The 22,950-nt window shown below is 45.8% G+C and overlaps 1 long non-coding RNA gene across 1 annotated transcript; it reads left to right on the forward strand.

The window, feature by feature from the left end:
* The first annotated feature begins 19,492 nt into the window (after nt 1-19,492).
* On the forward strand, nt 19,493-21,679 carry LOC309864029. Its single transcript, XR_014311346.1, has 3 exons — nt 19,493-19,896; nt 20,148-20,371; nt 21,441-21,679. It is a non-coding gene; the product is annotated as an uncharacterized lncRNA (long non-coding RNA).
* The last annotated feature ends 1,271 nt before the right edge of the window (nt 21,680-22,950 follow it).

A 22,950-nucleotide genomic window follows, 5' to 3' on the forward strand; every position in this document is an offset into this window, starting at 1 on the left:
TGGCACACTCTAGTGCTTCTGTTCATAATTTTGGCTAATACATTTTACAGTTCTGAAATTTCAATTTGGATTTACATCTTTGGATGATTTGCTAAGATTTTCTAACAATTCACTTCAAAGAATTCTCGCCCTGAATTCTTGGAGCATTTACTCATCACACCTTTGAAGTGTTTGCCAGATGATTCCAGTACCTGTGCCATCCCAGAATTGGTGCCTGTTGATTCCCTCCTCCCAGTGATTTAGAACTTTCTTGGTTCTTCATGTACTGAATAGCTTCAGACTATAGGCCATTTATATGTTGTAAGACTTCGTGTATCACTCAAATTTTATGGCGAATGCTGCCCATTTTGTTTTTGTAGGCACTTTGCCTTGTGTTCACGTTCCCAGTACAAAGCAGCCTTCTAAATGTTGTGGTTTCAAAGTCCTTTCCATTTTCAAAGCCCTTACGATTCGATTTGGAGATTTCCGGAGTGTGCACAGCCCCACGGCCAGTGTGGACTCGGGCAGTGGGCTCCTGCTGCAGTTCTCGAAGTCTGTAATGTGTTGCTTAGGGTCAGAGGCACTTGCTCAAGCTCAAGAGTGCCTTCAAGAGCTCATAAATAACTTTACGTGTTTGCTTTCCATGTGTCTTCCCCAGTATTGTCTGGTCACCCTGGGGGCTCGCCGTCTCAGTCTGCTGACAAGAAGGTTGGCTGCTTCCTTCCCAGCTCTGCCCCGCATTTCTCAGGACTGAGCCACATAAGGCCAAGCTGCAGGGGACATGGAGAAAGAGAGCAACTGGCTACATCCCTCAGGACCACAGCTCCTCTGAAGAAACAGAAAGTAAATGATAAATTGATAGATCTGCTTACCCAGTGCAGGTAGGGAGTGCAAAGGCCTGTCTTTGAACTTGCCTGGAGGGCATATGGGAAACAAGCATCCAAATGACTGTGTTCAAGATGTCTAATATTTTCTCAATTCGTTCAATAAGCTGGAAGATGCAGGGTTGTGAGCCGGAGATTGGGGCGAAAATGGTAAAATCTGGAGAATGTGGGCATCAATCCCACTACCTCTCAAATGCTAAGTGAACACTCTACCACCTGAGCTAATTCCCTTGTCCTCTCTGGTTTCTTCTCCAGGTTTTCACTTTCCCCTGTCTCCATTTCATTGTTCACTATTCTGAGCAGCCTGAAATATGGGAACCATCAAAGCCATTAATATGAAAAGAGGGTGTATTTTCTCCAGCATGACCGGGACCAGAAAGCAGTGGGTACTATTTCTCTGCCAGAGTAAGGAGAAGAAAGCAGCCATAGGAAAACTCTAGCATCCCCCAAATCGCATGGTTTAGACTGCAGGACCAGAAGAGGACATGGGGGAGGGAGGGCTCCCTCAGAATGTTCCCGCTCAGGTGTCACAGCTAGCTCAGGATGGTTATCTGCTTTTTTAAAGAAAAAAAACAAAAACACAACAACCAAAGGTCGATCGTGACTCATTCCTTTCAGCTGGAGCTGCCCAGAATAGAAAGAGGAGGTGATTTCACCCCAAGACAAAAGAAGCTACCTGTTTCCACCTGGGGACCTCCCACGTGTTAGGTAAGCATGATAACCACTACACTATGGAAACTCGCCTCCTGAAAAAATCTGAAATCAGTGTTCAGTTCTTGCTAAGGCATGTCATGGAGCGGTGCCCTATGCACAGCATGGGAGAGAGCTGAAAAAAAATTACAAACAAAACAAAACCCCCAAGCAAAACACACCCTTAAAACCAAACAGGCAGAGACCTACAAGAAATAAGAGGAGAAATCATATCAGAATGAAAAATAAAAAATGGACTTGGAGGGGTGCGGATGAGGAGTGAACATAGGGTGTATGTAGGATTTCTTGTGTTAAGAAATATACCTATTCCGTTGCAGTGGGGCGTGTGTGTAATAGACACGGAGAGTTTGTTAAGGAGAGGTGTATTGTGGAGGCTTAAAAACCTTTTAAAAATTCCCAGCAGGTGGCTTACACAATCGAAGTAACATTTTAGGAAAGGTTTTTAATTTGGAATGCCAAAGAGGCTGGAAATGAGGAAACTAGAGTTGAAGAGAAAGGAAAGAAGTTATAGAGCTATGGAAGGGCAGGGGTTTATCCTGTTAACTCGTGAGAATATCAGTAGCAGGAGTCTTTCTGTATGGTCTGTTTGCTGCGTGGCATAGAATACATTCTCCACGAACACCACGGAATGGATGAAGGGATAGATGATTGAGAAGACAGAGAAAGATTCTGGAGAGGTATGTGGGGGAGGATTTACAGTATTTGTCAAGACACTGGGTGTAGAGATCTGAGGGAGAAGGAGTCAAAGGCACTTAGAAGTCTTGAACCAGGAGGGCAGATACAGAAGAGATCTTGAATTCATGTCTGATAAATGGAAGAATAAATCCACTCATTTAAAAGTATCTGTTACATGAATGAATGAGTAGGTACTGGCACATAGGTTAGGAATCTCCTTAAAGAAGAACTACCCAAAGATCTTACTTCTATTCTCTTTTCACGGCGTTTCTCTAAGAATTTCCCTAGTTCCACAACCTTTTTCCCCCCTGACAGTCTGAGTCTGTGTGATCCCCTCTGGACCCATGCTACTCAGAGACCTCAGACCAACAAATTCTCTCTGGCATCCTGTCTCTCTCGGTGACCCTCACCAGACTTCTTTGCATCCCCAGGCTGAGTGACCCCATAAATCTCAATTACAAAGTCACGGAGAGGCATTCCTCTCATCAGGGTCTCTCTGTCCAGAAAACAGGAGTAGGACATCTACCTTTACTGCTAGCCAAAAATTGTGAATCTTGAGTTGGAAATGCCCAGCATGGCCCATGTGGATGACAGTCACTCTCTTTACAGCGCTTTTCAGCTCTTTTCTTTTTCTGTAGCTCAGTGACAGAGAGAATTGGTCAAAGACTAAGCCTGAGCTGCCTTGTGTGTGAAATAAGAATCAGAAATGTATAAATTGCTATTTAAAAAAAAAGTTCCAATATTTCTTGGAGTTGAATTCAGGAGAGAAGATTTGGGGATCACAGGTGCCTATGAAGAAGGAATGAAGGGTCCTAATGGAGAAAACAGGTGTCCTTCCCACCAGCTCTGAGTGCAAAGAAGGCATTCTGACATTTGACCCAATTCCCATGCTTTCACCCTCTTCTTGACTTGCGGTCATTCTAAGCACATGCCCTAACTAGTTGTATGGGTCTAACTAACCTGGTACCATTGGGTTACTTCATTGACATCAAAGAGGACCCGACTAAGGGTAGATCATCTCAAACATGACTTCAGCACAAGTGAAAAACTAGGAATCCTATCAGGGATTGTGGGGGCAAAGGGCGACCTACAGTATGTCACCATGGGAATGATCCAGCACTGAAACAATGTCACTATCTTGAATGACAGAAGGCAAACGAAAGGTTACAAGTGGGTGGGGGACCCAGTTGAATGATAGGGCTCTCCCAGAAGTTGTGTATCTCACTATAAAACAGGATTGTGATTGTTACCTGATTTTGAAATATGGAGGAGAATGTGGGAAAGCATCTCTGGGCTTCTCACCTACACCACCATCCCCTCCCAATGTGGCCCAGGTCACTGGAGAGGGCTTAATCCGTCTCCTAACTTCCAGAGAAAGAGAAGACTGGCATAGGGAGACACTAGGATCCTTGACAAGGATAAGATGGGGGGAAGGAGGAGGAGGAAGCATTTTTAAGAGAACATTACAACTGGCTTTTACTCAGCACTTAATTTTAAAGAAATTTAAAAATGGTCAGGAAAGAACAACAACAAAAAAGTTGATGTTCTGGGGGTCAGAAATCCCTTCACACTCTAATCATCTGTCAGAAATAGTGAGATTTTGTATCAGGAATGAAGGGGAAAGGCTTTTTCTCCACCACGAAAGAAAACCTTAACATTACTTTTCTTCCTTTCTTGCCTGAGCTCAAGAGAGAAAAATGCAGGTGCATATGCCTTTCAAACTGTGGAATGAAATCAAGAAGGAAGGAGAAAGTATCTTCATGGTGAGGGCTCTCCTCTTCCCAGGAAGTAGAAGGAGCCACCTCCACACTCCTGACCCCTCAGCTGGCTAATGATCATTCCAGAGCAAACATTATCACTATTTCATTATGCATTTTTCCTATTTGCTTCTTGTCAATTTCCCTTACACCTCCCAACTAGGATGGAGTTCCAGGAGGGAGGCAGTTTTTGCCTTGTTTTCACTCTGTGATTACTGCACCCAAAACCCTCCATTAATAAGATAAGTAATAAAGAAATATGTGTTGAATGATTAAGAGAATAAATGATTTTACACTTCTTTCACCCCTTAACTGGTTGGGTGACCTTCAGAGCAGGAAGTGGGAAGAGAAATTTCCCTTGCTTCTTCCGTAAGACAGAGAGGAAGACTGCAAATACAGCATAGCTTGTAGTTTCTGATGCAATCTAAATTACTTCGCCTTCATTTTCCTGAAACTACTGGGAAGCCCAAAGAACTACAAAACTGATTTAACCATCCTCTGCAAATACTGCGTCAGTCTTCAAAATTCCTTACCAGGCAATATTCGATAACTTTATTTTCTGTTCCTGTTTTTTAACCATAATAACCTTAGCCCGGCAGCTTGTGAAGAAAAATAGTCCAGCCTGCCCTCTCTGAGGCTCGAACTCAGGACCTTCAGATTATGAGACTGACGCGCTGCCTACTGCGCTAAGAGGGCGGCATGGCATAGCTCCTCCCATTTAAAGTGAAATATCAAGTATTATTTTCCCAACACCGCTGCTTTATTAGTTTCCATCATTAAGGAATACAATCAATGCTACTTGAAAACTACTCCATAAAAGCCAATGGTGCACCCAAAGGATTTCACACCCATGACCAGTGAAATCCAAGCCTTTCTGGGATTCACGCAAGGATAGGTCCGTCGGGGCTGCGGGACTGGGGGCAGGTATGCCTGTCTTTTGCTGCTCTGGTGTTCTAACGATGTGGTTTTTCTGCCCTCAGAGATCTCAGGTGATTTTTACACCTTCCGCGGTCTCCTTTGTTGAAAGTAAACATAGGAGGCGCTTAGTTAATATTAGTTCACTGATTGGTTGACTGAATGAATGAATAAGCGAATAAATAACCCTCACACTTGCCTACAGCCCAAACTTCTCTTAGACTGTTTTATCTCCACTTACATCTAGGTGACAAGAGACATTCTCCCTACAAAACAAAGACGCTGAAGTTAATAGAAATCTCCTGTTTGCTTTGCTTTGTCAGGAACTATTAGTTATACTGAGAGATTCATGGAGATTATCTCATAGGGTCCAATTGGATTTTGGCAACAAAACTATCAAAATCTGCACTTCCCAGATATAATGGAGGTTCAGATATGTTAAGTATTGCTCCTAAGTGGCAAAACCTGACTCCAGAAGCAGATATTTAGGTTCCAATATGTAAGCTCTTTCTCTGCTCCAAATCAAGACCTCTCTGTTTTCCGCAGTGGTTCATTCACTGATACATAAATATCTAACTTTCTGCTTCCTGTATGCTGGTCTTTTGGGCTTAGACTTTCAAGTCAATACCAATTCATTGCCTCCTTCAAATCCCACCAGTGACTTAATAATTACTGAACATTGTTCTTGTGCGATTCTTGTGAATCTAGGACCTCTTTTCCATTCCTTTAGTGCACGTTGGCTGGAGAGCTGTTCTTTGCCAGGCACTGTGCTAGGCTCAGGGGATTCAGAAGGAATCTGATGAGTTCCAGACCTCAAGAGATGGAAGGGTGAGTACGGACAAGAAAGGATCCATTCCCAGGTTCACCGCTTTGTCTTCCTGGCATCTACAGATAAATAACTCATTCTAAAATATCAATTTTAATAACATCACTCTCTTTTGCACACTGCCATTCTTGATTTTTTAGTTTCAATATGATGTTGCTTTTCTCACAGTTGTTGGCCATTTTTTCTTACCTACATCGTAATTTTGTTCTATAAGGTCAATCCGTGGATGGTGGTGTTTAGTTCTTCAATCTATTTGATTTGTTTTCTACTAAATTTATCAATTGATAGAAGGTTTTTTTTTTAATTTTTTTTTTTTAGGATTTTACTTATTTATTTGAGAGACAGAGCATGAAGTGGGGGAGAGGCAGAGAGAGAGGGAGACGCCGATCCCCATTGAGCAGGGAGCCAGAAGTGGGGTTGGATCCCAGGACCCTGGGATCATGACCTGAGCCGAAGGCAGACACTTAACTGACTGAGCCACCCAGGCACCCCCAATAGAGAGACTGTTAACATCTGCAACTATAATTGTGGATTTTCTTACTTTATCTTTTTTTTTTTTTTTTAGGTTTATCAACTTTGTTTCAGTTTTGGAGATCTATGGCCAGATGTGTAGGCATTTAATACAGTTTTATCTATTTGGTAACATACACCAAATAATTGTATAACATCTCTCTTTCAATGCAGAAAATTTCTTTGCTTTGAAATATACTTTGTCTGATACATGTTTGTATCAGACTTTTTTTCACTTTGTGGTTTAATTTCCCCCATTCTTTTACTTATACTCTATCTAAGCCATTTTGTTTGAGGTGAGATTCCTATAGTCAGCACATATTTGGGCCATGTTTTATTTTTAATATGGTCTATGTCCAGTATGTAGCTGATGTATTTATACTAGTTACATGTAACATTATCATGGGTATGTTTGTATATAAATCTATTATTTTTACTTTGTTTATGGTCTGCTCCCTCTGTTTTTCATTCTTCTATTTCTGTCTTCCTACTTCCTTTTGGCTTTTTAAAAACACATTTAGTATTCTATATATATATATATATTTTACTATATCTCTTTGTATAGCTATTTAGCAATTAGTCTAGGTTACTAATAGTGACTGGTATGTGTATTACCATATACATACTTAACATTTTACAGTCTATTTTAGAATGAGTGTTATACCATTCAAGTCAAATATAGAAACTTTATCACCGTTTATCACCTTTATTCTAACCCCTTTGTGTTGTGTATATAGTATATTTATATGATGTGTTATAATTTTTGCTGTCAGTCATCAAGAGCTTACTTTAAAAATAGTAAAAAACTTGAAAGAACTCCGGAGAATAGTCGATTGTATCTACCCAGATATTTCCTATTCAGCTATTGTTCTCTTGTTTCTGATGTTCTAAATGTCCTTTCAATTCTCTTCAGTCTTTTTTAAAAAGCTGTTCTGCTACCAATGAATTTTCTCAGTGTGCTTTCAAGTTAGAATGTATTTATTTCACCTTTATGTCTGAAGGATATTTTTGCTACCGATAAAATTTCAGAATGAGTTATTTTTCTTTCAGCGTTTTAAAAATATTCTTCCATTCCTTTCTAGCTCTGGTGGTTTCTGATAAATCCACAAACATGCAACATCTTTTCATTTTCCTCTGGCAGCTTTCAATTTCTTTTCCTTTCTTTAATTTTTAGCGATTTGTGATGTGCCCAGACGCGATTTTTCTTTGGATTTATCCTTCTTGAGCTTTACTGAACTTCTTGAATCTGATTTATGTGTTTTGCACTTTCTCGGACTGGGTTGAATTTAGGGCCAAGTTGCAGGGCAACACAGGGAGAAAAACAGCAAGAAGAGGGTATGCCTCCTGCTTTCGGGATCGTGTCTCCGCGGAAGAAACAGGTCTTACAAACCGGCCGTCTGCAGGCCTACGTTTGGTAGGGCCGTCACTAGCCCCGGCTGGACCATGCCCAGCCGTCAAACTTCAAAGAAACGGCCAAAACACTACTGTGTTGAAAATGCCCGCCACTTGCTCATTTTTTTGAGGGCGCTGGAAGGTCTGGTTTCCTCCCGAAGCGCCTCGGGCGGACAAAAGCTGGAGAATGTGGGCATCGATCCCACCACCTCTCGCATGCTAAGCGAGCGCTCTACCACCTGAGCTAATTCCCCTACGACATTTCCTGTCTTTTCCAATTTTCCTTCCAGGAGTCGATGCGCGAATCTCTGCTTCGTTACTCACTGTTTCTTTTCTTTTTTCACTGTTTCTGGTGCCGAGAACACAGGGCAAGTCAAGGCCATTAACGCAGAACAGGATTGAGCGCAGAGCGCTTCTTCTCCAGACGACCCCGGGCTGGGGCGGCACGGGTTCCTCTGTGGGAGGAAAAGGGGAGAAAGTCACCAATACAAAGAAACTGCCCCTTGCGTGTTTTCCCGGAGAGTAGTGCGCTTTCCCGCAGGGCGGCCGTGGGGTTGTCCGGCGCTGCCGGGATGGGGACCGCGGCTCCGCGCAGTTACGGCATCCGGGAGCAGGCGGTGGAGACCATGCTGGGTTGGGAGCAGGCGGTGGAGACCGTGGTGGGTTGTGGCGGCAAAAGGAACCAAGTGTTTCCGCCCGGTTTCGAACCGGGGACCTCTCGCGTGTTAGGCGAGCGTGATAACCACTACACTACGGAAACCGCTTGCTTAGAGCCCTGTTTCGTACTTCTGAGATCCGCGTTCGCCGCGGGAAAAGTGAGCCGAGCCGCAGTCACAGTAGGACCCACGAAGGGCTCCCGAAGAAGCGCGCCAGGAAGCACGGGGGCATCCGAGCGCAGGAACCAAGGCTGAACCGTGAGGGACGGGGACGAGGAGGGAACCCGGGGGAAGCAAGCCCGCGCGGTAGTAGGAATTGTTCGGGGTGGGGGTGAGGGGAGCGATGCCTGTTGAATTATTTGAATTAAAAACGAACGGCCTCGGAGCCTGCGGGCTGCTGGAGCCGGGCCGCGGAGCGCGCTGCACTAGGCGGGGGGTGGCCGCGGCGCGCCAGCGCACTCTGTGCCCACTTCCGCGCCCTCGGGTCCCCCGGCCGGCGGCGGGGTCTCCACCACCCGAAGACAACCGCGGGGCCTCTCCCCGGAACCGCAACCGTGGATCTTTCTGGTTGTTTTTTGTTGTTGTTGTTGTTGTTTTCCCTCCTTCGTGAGCGCACCCGGGACGGGGTAGGCAGTGACTTCGCTCCCACAGAAAGTGATGGGCTGTAGGAGGTGGCGGAAGGCGGGGAGTAGCCTAGGGGACGCTGCAGGTGTAGGACTGGGATCCCGGGGAGAGAGAAGGCGCTCCCAGTCGCGCCGGGAGGGGCATTTTTGTCTTGGGCGCTGAGCGCCCTCAGTTCCAGGGGATCAGCGCGGACACCCGTTCCCGGTTCCCCGAACCGAGGGGAGCCGGTTTCAGTAACGGCAGGAAGGGCTCTCGGCTCCTGGAGATTGAGATTCGTGAGAAGGTTGAGCCTGGGAAATAAGAAAGGGAAAAACGTGAGATCCAGGTGGGAATGCGTGGACCTGCGGCACGGAGAGATTACGTGACATCCATCCGAGAGCGCGGGAACCGAAGTCTCCGGCACCTACCAGGTAGGTGCATACTCCTAGACTCTGGGGCGTGGGGCGTCAGCATGCCCCCTGGGATTCAGGGATAGCTGCTTAGGTGGCACTGGCCCATGGCCCTTGGGTGAGAAACCCTTTCAAAATCTGACCTCATATTGAATTACATGGAGAGGTACTGAGGAGCCACTGCTCCTAGTGGAGAAATGACATTCCCTAAGGCAGCGTGGCACAAAGGAAGAGGAATTGGGGCTCGGTTTTGAAGTTGGAGGCAACAACTCTGTCCAGCAGAGTTTTGGGTGGAACTTAGCTCTTCTGGTCTAAAGATCCCAGTGTGGGGGTTTCAAAGCGAGTTTATTTTCTTGTGTACAAAACATCAATCGACTTATCTGTTTCAAGAACAAAATGAATCCAATCAACAGAGACTTTAAGAAAATATACACCCCCACAGTCCCTTTTACAAATAGCAGGTTTGGGACTGCAGTCCAAAGTTGAGGCACATTAAAGAGAAGGTAATAAAGTCTTCTAGTTTCTAAATGCATTTGAAGGGGGAGGTAGAGTCCCTCTAGAATGTGGATTAGTATTCACCATTCAGGGAAATGCTTGAGAGATCTGATGATAGTGTTAGTTTTCTTAAAGTTTGATTGGTTACAGCACGCTGCTAATACCCATGGACCTGGGTACTGGAGATAGCCATGACCGTGTTAGGAATTTCTAAAGCAGACTCAAACCTAAATACAATGGGAGGTCTGGTACCAATGAGACTGAAAGTAGAAAGGCAGTGCCTGAGCCAATTCCTCAATACTTTTCTTCTTCAGGGAACATACCAGTGTTATTAATGGTGGTCGTCACTGGCAGGGCGGTGCTGTTGGTGGTGTCTCAGTTTTGACTCCAGGAATGTGTCTCCTCTTCCAAGCTTTAAAAGGCTAAGTTTGGGCTCCATTATCCTACCTGGTCATAGCAGAGCCAGGATGGAAGGCGCCACGGACCCCAGACCCTTCTTTCCTATTTCCTGACACTCAAATTCTCTGGGCTTCCTCCCACACTCTTCCAGCGCCCGTCTCAAACTAGGATAGGAAAATTCATCCTTTTGCTGGCCAGCATCTGTTCTGGGCCCTTCTGTCACCTGGCCTGCTCGCGGGTGCCTCTGTGGCCCCGGCGGGGACGAGTGCTGGCGGCGGGAGCCGCGTGGAGTGGCTGTTCTGCGAACACCTGCTAGGGAACCCCTGTTGCACTTTGGGCCGCCACCGGCTCCCAGCCGAGCCCAGCCCGGTACCCTGGTCCCTTGATACTCACGAGGCGAGTCCTGTCGCCTTGTCAAGGGCTCATCGTCTCCCAGCTGCTGCTTCCTCCCGGAGGTTTTTCCTCCGGATCTGTGATTCCCGCGCGTTCTGCTGTCATCCTACAGCAGCTTCTCTGCTCTGTCGGTTATGGGACGGCGGCAGATTGTGTTGGCCTGGGCTTGGACAGCTGAACCCTGGAGGAAATGAAGCGGGATTCTCAAGAGAGCAGTAACAAAGAGGCAAGCGTTCCCGAACGGGAGACTTTCTCGTGCAAAATGCGCTGGTACAGAAGATAGTCAATTTGAGCCAAACTCTTGTTTTACTCCTTTGTGCATCTTTCCCAACCTCCCCCCTCCTCCAGGGTGTGGAGGTATAATGCAACTTTGATGAGGCCCTCCTCATAATGAAACGGCTTCAGAGGGATTATTTGATCTGATCCACGTCGGTTATAAATAACAGAGCATACCACCCCTATCTCCTCCCAAAACAAGGGGAGATGCCGAGCCAGCCAGGAGTTGAACCTGGAATCTTCTGATCCGTAGTCAGACGCGTTATCCATTGCGCCACTGGCCCTACAGACATTGCTGTCTTCTAAAGCGTCATTAATTTAGTCTTTAGGAGGCACCGCGGAGGCCCAACTGCACCCAGCCCCCTTCTGGTTTTTCTGCTTTCCAGCTTCCCAGCTGAGAGAATGTAAAGATCTGGGGTTGGTCTTGAAGACTCATTAGTTCATTATCCTGCCAACCTCAGGTCATAGACCTCATGGAGAAGCACCCGCTAAGCCCTGGATGATGGCGTTTTTACAGCTTAGCTGTTGGAGAACTGATGGAAGCCGGGAATCAGGGACCAGTGTGAACAGACAGAGTAAGGAAACACTCTTGCAGACTTAATGGGACTGATTCTTACCCAGTCTGGGTTTTCTTTCCTGTGTTCCTAGGTGCAGAGCACACCCAGCACCTGGGGCCTGTGGTGTAAACTGCTCTTTGCTCAGCGGTCTTCCTCATTGAACTGTATATGCCTGAGGGCAGCACCCTCAACATCTACAGGAACTGATTTTCCACTAAAAGTCTGCATGCATGCGTGAAGAATTGAGACAAGTGCGTCTGAGCTTCAGGAAAAAGGCCTAGCTTGTGGGGTAGGTAGGCATCCCAGGCCTGGGATTCTGTGCTATTCTAACTCGGATGTTTAAATGGAAGAGCAGCGGAGGACTGTCCAGCAGGGGAGTCTCGTTTCCTGAATACAGCTTGGAGGCTCACAGTGGCGGTTTCTGTGCTCAGGGGCTGGGGCTGAGTGTGTCCATTAAGGCTAAAGCTAGTGACGGCCAGAGCCAGAGGCTGAGAGAAGTAGGCTTCCTAGGTGATGAGAAGAATGAGAAAGCTTAGTGAACCAAATGCTCACCAGACTGACATTTTTCATACCATGTATGTGGCTGGTTTGAGTTTTTCCTAATGCTAGTGATCAGGGGGATTTTGAACATAAAGCTTACGCAAAACTTAATACAAAACTTACCCGAGATCTACCCCTCAAGATCCTTCCCCAGTAATGGGAAACTCAGCAGTAGATCCACAACGATTGAAAGTATGACATTCAATGGCTTAAATAAAGTAGTTTTATGATCGCACATAAGAAGTCCAGAGGGTAGGCAAGCTGTCTGCCTCTTAATTCAGTGGCCCCATGATGTCATCAGGACCACATTTTAAATAATTCTTTGTAGTCTGCCATTCTCACACTTCAGCTGGTTTCCCTGCAGTTCCTCAAACTCTCACAATCTTAAAATAAAGTCCAGAAGAAAACAGAAAACAGACAGGCTTCTTTCTGGTATCTTGTTGAGGACCCCTTCTCTATATGTGCCCAGTAGATGTCCCCCACACTGGCTAGATTTGCATCTCACACTCACCTAATCCAATTATTTCCCAGAGTAGGACCACTATGACTGATTTGGTCGATCATAATTCTTTGTTTGGGGCTGACAGTGAGGTCCATCTCCTCCAAAGCCAAGGAAGTAGAGAGAAGGTTATGTGACTACAAGTATGTTTCTGTTGGAAAGGAGTCCTGGCGGCAGTGGTGCCAGCAACTGGTGTGGCTTGGCCAAGCAGTGTCAGCTGTTCCAGCCCCATATCCAAAATCAAATTACTTTTAAAGCATTTTTGAGAGCCGAGAGCTTACATTAACCTACATTAGACCATAGCTAGATTTCCAGATCCTTCCAGAGCCTCAAAGGAATTTGACCTATATAGTTTGTGTTCAGTACTGTATTCGGTGTGAGTACATGACTTGCATATGACATTAATTGTACATGATTACGTATGAACTCTGACATTGACATTGTATAATTGTGGCTGTTAATAAGACCATACATCCCAGATCTTTATAACTGCTCTGTAAAACGATCCCATGGTTTCTAGACGTGAGGTGTCAGAGGCTAATGGGTGCAGCATAGAATGGAGGGCTGGCACTCAACCGGGAACTGAGGCCTCCACCCACTTCTCTGGGGGCAGAACAGGTGTCTTATGTTATTAGTTCCAGAAATCAGTAATTTATGCCACCTACATTTGTCTATAACATCTATGTTCTCAGTGCACACTTATTTCTGCAGCGTCTTCATAGCTGTTGATATTTTTATTTCATTATCACAGTCTGCTCATCTCCAGCACAACCACAGTTTAGCATTTCCTGTCTTAATTTTACTTGCTATTCTGATCATTGTTCATGGGAAGAAAGTTGATGTGGAAAGCAAGAGCAGGCGGAGTGAGAGACCCAGGTTAAAATCTTGACTCTGTCTTTTACTAGCTGTGTGGAATTTGGACAAACTAACTTTTCAGTCACGGCATGACCTTGTCTGCAAGATGAGGACAATCGTCACATTGCAGGACACAGTAAAGTCCTGGCAGATATTTCAACTGTCAATAAAATGTCATCATCATTGATAGCAATGTCCAATTCCATCCCTGCCTTCTAAAATTTCATCTTAATGACTCAAAAGGCATTTATTGTATATTCATTTGCCAAGCAAAATGTGGACCCCTAAGGATTCCCAGACAAAGCTTCATCCTCATTTCTCAAGGAACTAACATCCAGTCAGAGAGCCCAATCTAAACTCATAATTACAATGAAACAGAAGAAGTGCTACTCCAGAAATTAAGAAGAAAATGGGTGAGTGGTGTGGAAGTGAAGCAAGGAACTCTGGAGGGGAAGTCGGGGCGGGGGCTCTCCTTGACCAGATCGCAGCAAAGCTTAGTCTTGAAGGAGAAACAAATTTGACCTTGTGAAGAAGGAAATACGGGGCCAGAGGTTCAGGCTGTGCAAGATCAAAAGTTGCAGAAGGTGCCTGACCTACTGGAAGAAAGCAGTTTGCCTCGGTAGAACCAGGTTTGGATGGGTGTGGGGAAAGGAAACTGGAGCAGCAGGGAAAGAGGCTGGAAAGGTGGGGGTGGGGGGGCACCAGGCCCCTCACATATAAGGACAATATTTTTTTCTAGATTTGGTGGTTCATTTCCTATATATTTTAATACTTTTTTGCACATATGGCATGCACGTAATAAAAAATTAAAACATTTTGAGAGATAGGTTGGTGCCAACTTGTAAATAACTTTATCAAGATAAGGAATTTATCCTGAGGGCAAGAAGCACATATATATATATAAAATATATATAAATATATATTTAATATATTATTTTATAATTATTAATTATAATTATACAATATTTAATTTATATATAATATATAACATAATGTATAATATAATAATAATATAAATATTTTATAATTATTATTAATTAAATATATATTTAACATATAATATATATATTTTTAATTATTTGTCAGAGAGAGAGAACAAGCAGGGGGAGCTGCAGGCGGATGGACAAATAGGCTCCCCACTGAGCAAGAAGCCCAATGTGGGGCTCAATCCCAGGACCCTGGAATCAGGACCTGAGCCAAAAGCAGGTGCTTAAGCAACTGAGCCACCCAGAGACCCACAAAGTGAGTTTTTAAGGAGAATGTTCTCAGTTCTGTGTCTTGGGAAGATTAAACCAGGCACCACTAGGACAGACTGCCATGGGGGAGAAGCCACATTTGGAGACCGGGTAGTCTGGACAGGTATGACAAGGACTGGTCTGGCCACTGAGTGTGAGGAGGGCTCAGAAAGGGGAACAGAGGTCTGGCTGAGGTGGAAAGTATAGACCTTGGTGATTCATCGAAAGTGATGAGCAAGTGTATTGAGGGCAACGCTTGTATCTGTGGGTCAGGAAATTCCAGTAACCCTCATTGAATACTGGGAAAAAAAAAAAAAAAGTATCCTGAAGGATATGAGCTCCAGGTTCTAATTCCCAAAGTCTCTTGTGTAGCCCTGATTCTACCAGAACTTTCTTTGAGTCTATGAGGTATCCCTGCATCTTTCCAATAAATTCAGCCTTTTGCCATTTTTAAGGTAGTTTGAATAAGGTTTTGTTCCCTGCAACAGAGTCTTGAAGAGTAAAAGAATAAAAAGATTCCATTCGTGAAATTTCCAGAGGGCTGAGCGTTTTTATCAAAGCTCTGTATTCACAGGTGGAGAATGAGCTGTGGTTACTTTTAGGGAACTACTTCCAGGAGACCAGGAATGTCAGTGGGGGGTTGAGGGGTGGACCTAGGGAATCTTCAAGATGAGAAGGTTTTCCTGTCAATTCCCCAAGAGCCAAAGCATACTCATCCCTCCCCACACCCAAAGTGTGTCTTCTCTCTTATGAAAACCTAAACTTCTAGAATCCTAACCCATACAAGGATTAGCAACAGGCCAACTCTTTTCAGGCTTACACAGTGATTAAATAGGAGTGTGTGTTGCACTGTGAAGTCTTGAATTAACAAGTTGGACACGATGTTTCAATTAAAGTTAGCCTTCTCACCACCACTGAGGTCAGGCCAGCCATCTTTACCCAGATTCCTCTACCATTGTAACTGGGCCACTGGCCACTGGTATTTGCTTGGGTTCCCCCTTGGATTTGTTGCTGTAAAGCTCACCGAAGCCAATAGTGATGGGAGCTGACGAATCTGAGAATTCCTGATGGGAGAATGATCCTATTGAAGAGAAATGACTATGGTACTTGATAAATGTTAAGAAATTTAACAATTCTAAGTTTTTAAAAACAGGCTTGACCAATGGGAGTGTGGTGTGTGGTGTAGGAAGCCAGAGAGGAGACTCCTCTGTCTCTCCCATTTCTTTCCCCCACCCACCCTGCGCCCTGCTATAATCTATCTTACAAATTCTCTCTCACCTCCAGGACATGGTTCTTACAGAATGTTTGGGAGAAATGGATTCTAGGTCCTCTATGTAGGCAAAATTTTAACATTATAGAGCAAGAGCCGGTGCAACGAGCAAGCGAGATGTCATAGCATCGAATCCGTGCCCAGAACCAACCTTACTCAAGGGAAAGTGTGAAAGCCCACAGATATGGTTCTGGATTCAGGACCTGCCCCAAGAACTCCCAAAGCCCCTAAAACACTCACCAGGTAAGAAAACCAGCGTGGCGCTGAGTGAGAGGATGAAAGAGAGGTAGAGAAAGGTGATTTTCGCTTCCTTGTGTGAGCTAGTTTCTTCCAAAATATAAGGAATGTGCAACAGCCATGCCAGGAACACAGGGACACCTGTCAGGAAAAAGGGCCACAGTGTGTCTGGTCAGCTTAGTCTGTGGCCTTAGGGCAAAGTCCCAAGACCTTATGTTGTCACGTTAGCTCCCCAACTCTGTTTCTCTCCTTTCATTTGCACTGGATTATCTTTTTCCTTAGTAGTCCCTGACCAGTTTCCAAGGGGCTCTGCCCAGAGGAACCCCAGAGCCAGGGTGGTGAAGGGGCTCCTCTTCCTCCCATCCCTTTTCTAGGATGAAGGTGACTGTGACGACAAAGTCCTGTTTCCAGGTACTAGGAAGGGACTGAGGGAAGGCCAGGACTATAAAACTCAGGAAGGAGGGACGAAGGGAGCTGATCAGGAAAATTCGACCAAATGTGAAGTCTGAATTAGGGAGGGAGAAGGGAGAAAGGCCAACATCTCCCTCTAAGCTCCCCTTCTTTCCTGGGTCTGAATCCCCAGAACACTAAAGAAACAGGACAGAGTGGGAACCAATGGGAGCTGGTGGAAGCAGAGGGATGGAGGGAGAGGAAGCGGCCAAATGATCTAGAAGGTGATTCTAGAATAGTGATTCTGGCTGGGGTGGTGTCCCTAGAGTCCTGACCCAAACCTCCCTCCCCCCATGCTGAAATGAGCCTCTGCTCCTGCAGGGAGCGATGGGGCAGAAAGAGAGGCTGACTATTCCTGGGAGGAGCAGGGTTGGTGTGGGGCCTCCCTCTTGAGGCCAGAACCGACTTGATTTTGATGAAGGACTCCCACCTGTGACCTCACCACTGCAGGTGAAGAAGAGAGCACGGATTGGAGCTGGGAGCTGCCTGGCCTCTCTCCTCACCCAGGTGGAGAGGCAGCAAGTCCCTCATAGTAGGGTGCAGCCACACAAAAGGGTACTGATTGGAAAAACAAAGTGAGGGGAAGGCAAATGCATTTGATTTTCTCAGTTCCTTTGGGATTTCTCCCCATTCTTAAAGACCTTTATGAAAGTCTAACCTCCTTGCCTTTTCTCATACTCAGTGGGCATAATTCCCCCTACCTCCTCTTCTCCTAACCCAAGCCTCTCCAGCCCCATGCTGACCCTGTGACCCTCGCCAGTAGGGTCTTATGTCCCCCCGCCCCCACTCAGTGGAACCCCACACGACCACCCGCAGCCTTGCAGTGTTCCTACGCTTTTCCTGGGTGTCTTGGTGCCCTGTCTCACCACCTGACCTAGAAGTCTCTGGAGGACAGTAGCCCTGATGTAGCCTCCCTAGTATCACACTTAGTCCCCTGCTTCACATGCAGGAGGAGCTCAGCGAATAACTGTTAACAGGAAGCGGGGAAGAAATGGCATACGCCAAATACATTCCTTGGTGATGGTAAGAGAAGTAAAGTTGTTTGTGAGGCTCAGCATTCCCTGACATGGTCACTTCCCAGAAATCACAGCCCCTTCCCCCCCTTCTCCTATGGTAACGATCCCAGTTTACCTTTTCTCTTATTTCTTCTTGTAATCTGTTTCAGCGTTCATCTTTTGACTGCACTCTGTTTTCTACAACACCTTTTTACACAGAGTACATCCTAACCTCCTCTTCCAGAGTACAACCTTGTGGTCCTTTCCTGTGTCCCCACTGGTAGGAACATTCAGTGACATCATAAGCGTGTGAATGCTGCCTTCCAACAAAAAGGTGAAATTCTACCCTGCTGCCTTTGTTTTTTGTTTTGTTTGTGTGTGTTTTAAAACATATCATTTCCCAGGGGTACCTAGGTGACTCAGTCCATGCAGCATGTGACTCTTAATCTTGGGGTCATGAGTTCGAGCCTCACACTGGGTGTAGAGATGACTTAAATAAAGGCCACCTGGGCAGCTCCGTTAAGTGTCTGACTTCTGATTTTGGCTCAGATCATGATATCAGGGGTGTGAGGTTGAGCCCCGAGTCCGGCTGCCACTCAGCATGGAGTCTGCCTGAGTGTCTCTCTCCCTCTGCCCCTCCCTTTCGTGCGCTTTCTCTTTCTCAAATAAATAAATAAATCTTAAAGAAAAGAATTAAAAACGTATCATTTCCCATACGTCTCTGCCCGGCAATGTCTGTTTTCCTTGGCACGCATGTGCCTCAAGAGTCATGGCTCATGCCCTTGGTTCTCACTTCTCATCCTGAGTAGGCAGGAGGATTGTATTTTCCTGTTCAAGAGTGAAGGAAGGGCTCTCGAGAGAGAGGGTCGTACTACACCCTTCACCTCCTTCATCAGGATGATGCCAGGACGTATGATGCCTCTGACCCATCGTTACTGACTAGCACACTGCATGGCCCATGGTGGTGCCTGCATGTTTGTTGAGGAAGGAAAGATGGACCAAAGCTGAGCGTCCCCCAACCATTTCCCACATAAATAAAAAAGCTTAGAAAAAAAGAAGGGGGAAAGAAAAGAAAAGCTTAGGATTTCTCAGGGTCTAGGTATCTATAAAAAACTCAGTACACTTTTCCTCTGGTGCCCAAATCCCCTTTATCTGTGTTGTTGAGGGTCGTGGGACATTGCTCAATGCCCTTTAGTTCGGTGGAAATCTTTTATTGAAGTTGGAAGACAATCTACCTTTAAGAGCAAATATTATATAAAAACTTCAAGAAGACTCAGTGGCATTTTCCTCCTTGGAACATAATATACACAGCACCTTTTGCACCACTCCACATTTTTCCATCTTACACCACAGTTTTTGTTTGACAGATCCTAAGCACCTATCCATGAACAATTTTTTTTTTTTTTTTTAAGAGAAGAAAGAAAAGAAACTGGGATAGAAATGCCAGCGAATTCTACAGAATCTCTCCCACATCGCCCACCCCCTGGGTAAACACACACACACACACACACACACACACACACACACACACACACACGCGCGCGCGTCCCTGTGGAGAGCTCCTACCCCATCCTCCCATCTCAAAACTCTGCGAAGTATGAGGTTTTTTTTTTTTTTTTTTTTTTTTTTTAAACCCTCGTTTAACGTAGCAGAGAGACACCGGGAACTCGAGAGCCCCAGTCTCAGGCCCGTGGCCGTCCCAGGGAGGGATGCCCGCGGGCGGGGAGCTGCGGGCTCCTCTCCCACCGGCGGTGGCTCGGACCCCTTCGCGGCAGCAAACAGCCTCTAACATCCTTCGGCTTCCAACCGGTTGGTTGGGGGAGAGCGGGAGCGAGGCGGGGAGCGGGGCGGGAGGTGTCCGCCCGTCGGGGTCGCCCGAGCGTCCGCCCCTCTGCGAAGTGGCCGCCGGCGTCCTCGCGCGCAGACCGGCCCCGGTGCCCCCCGGGCCGTCAGGACCCGCCCTGCCCGGGTGAGCGAGAGGCGGCCGCGGCGCTCCAGGGGAGCTCCCCGCAGAGACGCCGGCCGTGTCTGCGTAGGCCGTGTAGCCGGTGACCGGAAGTGAGAAGCAGGTGCTCCAGTGGCGCAATCGGTTAGCGCGCGGTACTTATACAGCAGTATGTGTGCGAGGGATGCCGAGGTTGTGAGTTCGAGCCTCACCTGGAGCATCGTTTTCCAGCCAGAGGCTACATCCTCGAGGGAGACCCTTTCCTCTGCTTCCCCAGACCCTTTCCTCTGCCGCCCCAGGTCCTTCCGGACCATGTCGCACCATCTTTGATGTGTCTGGATTTGTTCCAAATCCTGTGTCCTCGCCGTTCTCCGTGGCGCTTGTGAAATCGAACAGTGTCAAGCCTTTACAGACTGAATCTGCTGCGCTGCAGTGAGTTAGTTTCTCTCTTTTTCCCCACCGGGTCCTGCAAGCGTTCCCCCATGCACAGCTCCTGACACCCCGCCTTCCCACTTTGCTCTAATGGTGATGGTTCCTCGGGGAGCCCCTGCCACATACTTAGAAAGTGCTTGCAGTGGTAAGCACTGAACTCCATGAGAGGGAGCTCAAAAGTGAGAAACTGTACAGGATCCCAGCCTGATTAAAGTTCCAGCTTGGGAGAACAATGAAATTTCTGATTTCAGACGATGGCATCACCTCTAGGATTGTCCCCCACCACCCTTAAGTCTTCCCTGATGAACCAACAACCAGGGATGATACAGCAGCATTTGCCAACTGAGAAACAGAACCTGGTGTCCTCAGATGATGCAATTGTCTGGGGCTGGAACAGGATGAGTGATAAAGAGCCCCAGCAACCAGAAGTCTGTAGAAAGTCACAGGAGTGAGCATAACCACAATTGTGCCTGAGGTATGTAGGAAATAGTGATTTTTGACTTTTGACTGCCTAAACCCATTTTGCAACCTCCTCTCTCACTCGTCTGTCAACCACTAGTCTGTTCACTGTATGTATGGGCTGGGTTCCACCCCCCACCCCACATGCCAAAAAACCCACTCTTCATGAACCCTGAGGCAGGAAAACCAGCAGCAGGACACAGGACCACTGAAGACTCCAGTGCAGGACACCGACTCTTGTGTTAAAGACTACAGAGCTCATTTAGTTCTTACTATCTTTGGAAAGAATCTCTTGAATATTGAATTCACAATTCTTGGGCACAACTAATTTATCCTTATGACCATATTTCCAATATCATAATTGATTAACAAGGATAAACTTCACTAAAGAAAACCAGTTTTTAAAAATTATTTTTATTTTTAAAAAATACTTTATTTATTTGAGAGAGAGAGCGAGAGAGCAAGAGCAGGGGTTAGAGGGAGAAGCAGTCTACCCGCTAAGCAGGGAGATGGATGTGGGGATTGATCCCAGGACTCTGGGATCATGACCTGAGCAAAAGGCAGATGCCCAACCAACTGAGCCACCAGGTGCCCCCAAGAAAACCAACTTCTAATATTTCATTATGTTTATTAGCAGAGTCTCTGATGTAAATCAAGGATAAAGAAAATAGAAGTCTTTTTACAGGTCACTTCTGCACTATGCATTTCTCTTTATGATGCCAACTCACCATCCTCCAGATTGTGATAAACCCACACAATGGCCTGACCCTAGTATCATCTTAAATCTTAATATACACATTTATATTAGGCTGTGCAGTTGATTAAATTATTGGTCCCTCTCTGTATCCATACCCAGATTGTGTGTGAAGTGTATGTCTCCATCCATAGTTGATTATTGTTCTGAAATAGTTCTCATTCTCTTCTGCAATTTGACCTTGGAACTGCTTCACTCTGTTTCTTTTCCCCTTGAAGCTGGACTGGATTGCCCCAACTCTTTAGAGCAATGGAATGCAGTGAAAGCAACATTCTGGGGCTTGTGAGCCCAGGCATTAAGAAAATATGTCAGCTTTCCATTTTGCCTTTAGGGAGAAGCTAGATTCCATGTAAGAAGTCTAAGACTGTGATGTTCTGAAGAGGTTCCGGCTAATCACAGGGAAAGCCTACACCGAGATTCCTGACCAGCTCCGAGCTGTTCCAGACATTCCAGCTGAAATATCAAACCTGAAGGCCATCACAGATATTCCAAGCCTAACGGATACCCCATGGAGCAGAGAGAAGCCATCTCTGTCAATCCCTGCCCAAGCTATAAAATCATAATAAATAATCACTGTTTTAAGTCACTATATTTGGATGCAGTGTTTAACCTACTACATTTGAGGTGGGTCTCCCCGTCCCCCCCCACCTCGATTTTATAAATAACTGAAAAACATGGTCCCTTGACTTTGGGTTTGGCCACTCAACATGGGGCAGAACCAATAGCGTCCTTATTCCCAGCCTGGACCTTAAGAGGTCTTGCCTATTTCCACTTGCTATCTTGTACCTTTGTCTTTGACATAAGAACAAGACCCAGCTCGCTCAGTGGTGTGAACAGGAGGACAAGAGACATAAAGAGAAAAGCTCTCTGGCTGTTCCTGTTGCCTGCAGATAGAAGTAGAGTCTCCCAGTGGAAACGGCCTAGGTCAGATGACTTCCCCAACCAGCCTCTATGAAATCAGTAATTATTGCTGTGTGCCACTGAGCTTTGAGGATAGTTTATTAGGCAGCAATGACTAGCTCCTTCATTCTGTCTTTGTTGAAGTATCAGAGACATCTTAAGAGGAGTTCATAATTCAATTCTTGATGCATAGTCACAAAATCATTAGAAAAAGACAGAATATGTAAGCATCATCACTATGTCCATATTTTCCCATTTTTTTATTTTTATCATATACTCTTACCTTACCTAGAGGAAAAAGGGAAGTAAGACTAATTCCATATGCTTTGCATGGTTATGGACCACATAGAACTGGTTCAGAGAGCTTATGGCAATATAACCCAAGAGCCTATGGCAATATTAGGCCTGATGCCCCCCATCCACCCAGAACAGTTTTTGCATGTTCCTTCAACTCCCATTAGTGCCCAACTCCATGACAGTGCCTTCACTCTCAGCAAGTGAACTTCCCTTCTATTTCAGAGAAACTAGCTCTTCTGATTCACATCACCTTCTCCCCCAATCCCATCTCAATATACATCTATAATTCATCTGCATCACTTTCCGGATTCCACAATTTGCCACCTCATCTTTCTAGGGAAAAAAATCTCTCTGTCTCTCTTTTAGAGACTAAAGTCTTCATCCACACCTCCAAATTCCAACTCCCTACTGACAACTTAACCTAAAGATATGTATATATACATCAGCCTGCCATCTTTAAAAAGACACACAAAATATGGGGTAGCAGGGAAGGCTTCTCTGAAGAGTAGACAGTAGAGTTACCGTGTTTGAAGAGAAAAAACTAAGATCCATACTGCCGGGTTCAATATAAGACCCCTTCTCTCTTCTCTTTAAAGTTTATTTCCAGAAAGAGAAATCTGAATGAACGCCTCTCCATTCCTTCT

The sequence above is a fragment of the Mustela nivalis genome (genome assembly GCF_964662115.1).
Source record: "Mustela nivalis genome assembly, chromosome: 5".
In the NCBI taxonomy this organism is placed as follows: domain Eukaryota; kingdom Metazoa; phylum Chordata; class Mammalia; order Carnivora; family Mustelidae; genus Mustela; species Mustela nivalis.